Source organism: Somniosus microcephalus, chromosome 14 (assembly GCF_052327205.1).
Source record: "Somniosus microcephalus isolate GS21.2 chromosome 14, FLI_Smic_1.0, whole genome shotgun sequence".
NCBI classification, from domain to species: domain Eukaryota; kingdom Metazoa; phylum Chordata; class Chondrichthyes; order Squaliformes; family Somniosidae; genus Somniosus; species Somniosus microcephalus.
The window spans coordinates 22622012-22629521 of record NC_141000.1 but is presented as its reverse complement, the minus strand read 5'-3'; positions in this window follow the sequence as shown (position 1 = coordinate 22629521).

Sequence of the window (7510 nt, the reverse complement as noted above, 5' to 3'; positions counted from 1 at the left end):
AAGGGTCAAGGATGTCTCAGAGCGGCTGCAGAACATCTTGGAAGGGGAGGGGGAACAGCCAGTTGTTGTGGTACATATAGGTACCAACGATATAGGTAAAAAGCAGGATGAGGTCCTAAAAGCAGAATATATGGAGTTAGGAGGTAAATTAAAAAATAGGACCTCAAAGGTAGTAATCTCAGGATTGCTACCAGTGCCATGTGCTAGTCAGAGTAGAAATAGAAGGATATTTCAGATGAATACGTGGCTAGAGGAATGGTGCAAGGGGGAGGGATTCAAATTCCTGGGACATTGGAACCGGTTCTGGGGGAGGTGGGACCAGTTCAAACCGGACGGTTTGCACCTGGGCAGGGCCGGGACCAATGTCCTCGGGGGAGTGTTTGCTAGTGCTCTGGGGGAGGGTTTAAACTAAAATGGCAGGGGGTTGGGAACCTGAGCAAGGGGACAGAGGAAAGGGAAACAAGGATAAAAGCAAAAGATAGGAAGGAGAAAAACAAAAGTGGCAGGCAGAGAAATCAACGGTTTAAATCAAACGTGGCCACAGTAAATAATAATTCTAATAGGTGTAACAGCGTTAAAAAAACAAGCCTGAAGGCTTTGTGTCTTAATGCGAGGAGCATTCGTAATAAGGTGGATGAATTAGCTGCGCAAATAGAGGTGAACGAATATGATTTGATTGGGATTACGGAAACATGGCTCCAGGGTGGCCAAGGCTGGGAACTCAACATCCAGGGGTATTCAATATTCAGGAAAGATAGGCAAAAAGGAAAGGGAGGTGGGGTAGCATTGCTGGTTAAAGAAGGGATTAACACAATTGTAAGGAAGGATATTAGCTCTGATGATGTGGAATCTGTATGGGTAGAACTGAGAAATATCAAAGGGCAGAAAACATTAGTGTGAGTGGTATATAGACCTCCAAACAGTAATGCGGAGGTTGGGGACGGCATTAAAAGGGAAATTAGAGAAGCGTGCAATAAGGGCACAGTAGTTATCATGGGTGACTTTAATCTACATATAGATTGGGCTAACCAAATTAGTAACAATACTGTGGAGGAGGAATTCCTGGAGTGTTTAAGGGATGGTTTCCTGGACCAATATGTTGAGGAACCAACCAGAGATCAGGCCATCTTAGACTGGGTATTATGTAACGAGAAAGGATTAATTAGCAATCATGTTGTACGAGGCCCCTTGGGTCGGAGCGATCATAATATGATCGAATTCTTCATTAAGATGGAAAATGAAGTAGTCGACTCAGACACTAAGGTCCTGAATTTAAATAAAGGAAACTATGATGGTCTAGTGGGGTACCGCAGGGATCGGTCCTTGGGCCCCAGCTATTCACAATATATATTAATGATCTAGACAAGGGAACTAGATGTAATATCTCCAAATTTGCAGACGACACAAAGCTGGGTGGGCGTGTGTGCTGTGAGGAGGATGCTGAGAAACTCCAGGATGATTTGGACAGGTTGGGTGATTGGGCAAAAGCATGGCAGATGCAATATAACGTGGATAAATGCGAGGTTATCCACTTTGGTGGCAAAAACAGGAAGGCAGATTATTATCTGAATGGCAATAGATTGGGAGAAGGGGAAGTGCAACGAGACCTGGGTGTCCTTGTGCACCAGTCGCTGAAGGTAAGCATGCAGCAGGCAGTTAAGAAGGCAAATGGCATGTTGGCCTTCGTAGCAAGAGGGTTTGAGTACAGGAACAAGGATGTCTTGCTGCAGTTGTACAGGGCCTTGGTGAGACCACATCTTGAGTATTGTGTGCAGTTTGGGTTGCCTTATCTGAGGAAGGATGTTCTTGCCATGGAAGGAGTGCAGCGAAGATTCACCAGGCTGATACCTGGGATGGCAGGAATGACGTATGAGGAGAGATTTGGTCGACTGGGCTTGTACTCGCTGGAGTTTAGAAGAATGAGAGGGGATCTCATTGAAACTTATAAAATTCTAACAGGACTGGACAGACTAGATACAGGAAGGATGTTCCCGATGGTCGGGGAGTCCAGAACCAGGGGTCACAGTCTAAGGATAAGGGGTAGGCCTTTTAGGACAGAAGTGAGGAGGAATTTCTTCACCCGGAGAGTGGTGAACCTGTGGAATTCTCTACCACAGAAGGCAGTAGAGGTCAATACATTAAATATATTCAAGAAGGAGTTGGATATATTTCTTAAGGCTAAAGGGATCAAGGGATATGGGGAGAAAGCAGGGACCGGGTACTGAATTTGGATGATCAGCCATGATCGCATTGAATAACGGAGCAGGCTCGAGGGGCCGAATGGCCTACTCCTGCTCCTATCTTCTATGTAATCAATTTTGACTGAGCCCCTTAAAAATATATACAACTGTGACCATATCAAATTTTGACATTCACTGATGGCTCTCTGCAGAAACAGAACTAGTTAAACCTTCCCAGTTAAGCATCATGGTTATTTATTTAAAATAGCCTCTTCAGCCTAGTCTAAATGCACCTGCAAGTATGGTACCAAGTCATACAGACCAGGAAGGGCCAAGGTTTGGCTTACTGATCTGAGTTTGCTGATCTCAATTGGGGTTGTGGTGGGTGCTACAGTTGGCTTCAATGTCCCTGAGCTAGAGAGGGGATAATGGGCCAAGGTTTGGCAAACAGCGAGGAGGACTGTAAAAGACTTCAGAAAGACAGGCAGGTTAGTGGAATGGGAAGAGGTGGAAAATGCAATTTAATATGGATAAATGTGAGGAATAACAAGGAATGGGAGTATACACTCAATGGAATGATGCTGAAGGGTGTGGATGAACAGAGAGACCAAGGGGTTCAAATATATAATTCCCAGAAAGTGCGAATGCTCATAGATAAAGCCAGAATAAAGGCCAATAGCATTTTAGTTTTCATAAATAGGGGCTCAGAGTAGAAGATGAAAGAAGTAATGTTAAATTTGTACAATACATTGGTTAGGCCACAATTACAGTACTGTGTGCAGTTTTGGGCACCCCATTACAGAAAGAACATTAAAGCCAGAGAGTATACAGCATAAATTCACCAGGATGATGCCAGGGATGGGAACATTTGGTTATGAGGAGAGACTTGAGATACTGGGACTATTTCCACTGGAGTGGAGAAGCCTAAGAGAAGATTTAATAGAACAGTTTCCTGTAGTTGGGGGTCAATGACAAAGGTCCATCAATTTAAAATTGTCACTAAAATAGTGAGGAGAGAGGTTAGGAGAAATTTCTTTACGCAGAAATTTGTGGGATGCTTTGCCAAAACAGTTGTTGAACCTTAGACCATTGCATCTTCTAATTTATAATTGGATGTATATTTGAAGCAGAGAAAGATACAGAACTATGGGGAGAAAGAAGAGCAGTGGGATTAGTTTTGGATTACTCCAGCAAAAAGCAGACACAGACATAATGGCTGGAATTTTCTTTACCTGGGCGGGTCTGGTGCAGGCAGTTGGCATGGTGGGTCGGGACCCCATTGTTGCTTCCATCCCACTGCAGAAATCGACTTTGCGATAATAGGGCCTATTAAGCCCATCCTGCGTGTTACCCGACCCAATTAAATGGGGCGGGTCTGAAGACGTCATCCATGATGCGTTTTCAGTTGGTATATTTAAAGGAACCATGTCCATATTGCATTTGAAGGTTCATCTAGGAATGTGCAGGCAGCACACGGGAGGCTTTCACTGCTCCAAATAGTTGGAAATATGACTGCACAGAGGCAGAGGGCTGCACCCAGGTTCTCTGATGACTCCCTCCATATGCTTGTGGAGGGAGTCAGAGCATGCAGGGCAGTCCTCTTCCCTTCCAATGGGCGGAAAAGACCTCCCCAGGAGACAAAAATAGCCTGGCTGCAAATTGCAGAGGAGGTCAACAGCAGGGATGTGTTCAGGAGGACCTGGGTGCAGTGCTGCAAACGTTTCAATGATCTCATTAGATCTGGAAAGGCGAGTACAAAGCCACACTCAACTTCATCCTGCTGTGCCTCTCATCACATCACTCTGCCTTCCTAACCCTACTCCTGCAATCCTTACTCACATCAACATACCTTGCACATCTACCCATCCCTCTCTATCTACATTATCACATCCCCATCTTACTAGCTACCTCTCACACTCAGCCTCATCCTAATGCAATCATACCAACTAACAACACGCAAGGAGTCCACTTGGCATTGCCACCCCAATCCATCATAGTCTCCCTCTAAAGATGTAACCCATCCATTCCTTACACTCATTCCATCACTCTCACTCAACCTTCTCTTCTTTCCCTCCTTGCAGGAGAAGAGAGCGGACAATAAGAGGGAAAGGGAGAGAACTGGAGGTGGGCCTCCATCATTTGCGACCCTCATAACAGCAGAGGAGGCTGCATTGGAAGTCTCGGGAGTGTCCGAGCAGCTGGAGGTGGGAGACGGAGAGAGAGGGACATCTCTGCAACCCGGTGACAGAATTACGTATCATACAGCTACATGGCATACATCAGCCACTCATTTGGGGACTGATGTCATCAGCCACTGAATGGTCATCATGTGCATAATGATATGTGTATCCATTCTTCATATGGCATATCTAACTCATCTCTTTACTCTCCCACAGGTCCATTAAGAGTGCACCGCCCGTCCCACCACCCCCCATTGTCCAGGAGGAAGAGCAAGACGACTCCTCAGAGGAGCCTCCGGCCTCTGAGGGTACAGCATCACCAGATATGAGCGTACCCAGCACCAGCGCAGAGACCCACACCTCGATGGGTCCAACGCGAGATAGAGTAGTGCTGTCACCGGGTCCGTCACAAGTGAGCAAGAGCAGATGGTGGAGACATGGAGGGCACAGGATGCTCCCAGCTCTGCTCAGCTATATGCAGACACTGAGCCTCGGAGGCCATCCAGAAAGTGGGCAACCCTGGAGGTGCAGGAAGAAGTGCAGGAGGCTCTGTCAGGTTTTGTGAGTGCGATGTCTGCAAATGTTCAGAAAATGGAGGAGTCCATCTCCAACATGATCACCACCATGTCGCAGGCGATGGAGACTGTAGGCTCTTCCATTGATAGGATGGCCACCTGCATGGAGCAGCTAATGCACCACTCACAGGAGCACATGGTCTCTATGGCGAATAGATAGCTATCTATGGAGCATAGATGGCAGAGGCTCATAGACCTCTTGTCTGGGAGGGATGTCAGCGTATGTAAAGTCTGTAAGTTGTGCAGTAAATAACTTCAGAGACTTTAGAAGTACAAACAAAACAGGTCTTTACTATTCAGAGGTCTGGGCGATTTCTGCCCTAGTTAACGTATCACAACCCTTATATACTGGTGTGGTCACTATCGGTATTACAGTATACATGAGCCAATAAATAGTGCCACCCTGAAGTAGTGCTCTTAAAGGCGAACGGTCACATTCTATAGTTCCCTTAAAGGTAAACGGTTACATACACAACAGCGTAGATGTGGGTCTTCATGGCCCCACTGATGTGCAGCAAAGTGCTCTCCAGCTCCATGCTAGCAGGGAAGTGCGGGTGGCCCATGAGAGGGATGACAGTGAGAGGAGAGAGGGAAGTGTGGGCTCCTCTCAAAGCGCTTACACTTCTCCCTCATTGTCACCCCCTCAGTCAGAGCCCCTGCTGGCTCCTCGGATTGCGATGGCTGAGTCTGCCCCTGCACTGTCGCAGGAGGAGCAGACTTTAGCAGGGTCATCACTGGCTCCAAAACTCAGAGGACGTCTGCCAAGAGTGTCTAAGCAGTCGCAGCAGAGAAGTGAGCAGGTTGCCTCTACCTCTGCTGAAGCCACAGGGGTAGCACCTCGTAGAAGCACACGGAAGAGAAAGATGACACACAAGTAGATTCACAAGAGCAGCCACTTGGGTGTTTTATTCAATGTTAATGGCACGTTTCCGTTAATGTATTGTCAACCATTAAAATCTTTATTTTCACCACTTTCCCATCTTGGACAGATTTGTGTGCACCTTTGGAAGTGGCTTAGTGAGTTGCAGTGAATGGTGAGACATAACGCAACCTCCAGCAATTGTTTTTCAGTGTGAAAGGAATGGCTTGGTTATTGAAGGGATACTTTATGGTGTTGCTGTGGGGTGGTGCCAACTTGGCGCAGCATATGGCAGCGTAAAGTTAGGTAAATCTGGACATCATGATGCCATCCCTGGCCTCCCGGGCAGCAATGTGCTCAGGTGCTTATGCCCTCTGTCCTGTGCAGCATCAGGTGGTTGCGGGGAAGTTTGGTGGTGCTGGTGTTGGGGCTCATCATGGTCAGATTCTGAGGACCAAGGTGAGACAGTATAAACTGCACCTATGCTGATGGAATAGATGGCAGGTCAAGTAGAGTTGACAAAAGCAATCTGTCAATGGTGAGAGAGGTTCTTCCAGTGAGGTGACACTGAATGGAGACTTTGCTGGAAACACTTGCAGCCTGCAGAAAGTTAAATCTGTGCTGGCAATGTAATCAGCAACAGCTTCTGCCTGAGGAAAGTAATCAGCTGTGAGGTCGGAGCTTTTATAGTGCATTTGATGCTGTCAAGTAATCAGCTGGATCAATGGCCACTCAACTCCCACCTCAGGTTGACAGACATGGTTCCCGAGCTGTGTGAATCCCATGGCCATGCAGGGAAATTTGAAAGGTAGGAGGAAAAAGGCTCTTAAGTGTCTGACAACAGGCGGATAATGATTTCAATTAGGTCGCCCACCTCTGTCGGTTGGGTCGCTGCCGCACTGGCAGACGTGTCCAAGGGAAAGGCACGTGGGGGTGGGATGATGGCGGGTTCCCGACCCGCTCTGACTTTTTTCAAATTTCCCACCCGACTTGCCTTCGATCACGTCTGTATTAACCCCAGAAAATTCCAGCCAATGGATCAAATGAACTCCTTCTGTGTTGTAAACTAGTTCTATGAGATATGAAGCCAATGAAGTCAGTGAGCAGGACTTAGTGTGGGACAGAAAACGGAGTTTTGGACGAGTTGGAGTGTGTATGGGATGGAGCTTAAGATTGGAGATGACAAATACGTAAATAAGGGTTTCAGCAGTAGTGGGGCTGAATTAAGGATGGTGAATGTTGGCCGATGTGGAAGTAAGCAGTCTTAGTGGTGGGTACAATATTTGATTTGAAGCCAAGATCCTGGTAAAACAGGACACTAAGGTTATGCAGCATTTGATGAGCCTGAGAAAGCAGGCAGGGGGAGTCAGGGTGGGTGCTGGATAAGATGGGTTTGGTCTTCCCAAAGTTTAGTTGAAGAAAATGTTGTCTCATTCACACCTTGATGGCGGAGAAGCATTCTGACAATACAGCAGTACTTATAGAGTTGAAGGTGGCAGTGGAGAGGTAGAGCTGGATGTGTGTGGAAACTCATTCTATGCCTATGGATAATGTCTCCAAAAGACAATATGCAGACAAGGAAAAGGAGGGATCAAGAATGGAACCTTGGGGTATCCTGAAGGTAACTGTGCAATCAAAAATGTGTCACATAGAGTTTCACCGGCTGAAATCATGTCCTACCATTCCATGGCATAGCTTAGTAGAGTACAAATGCAT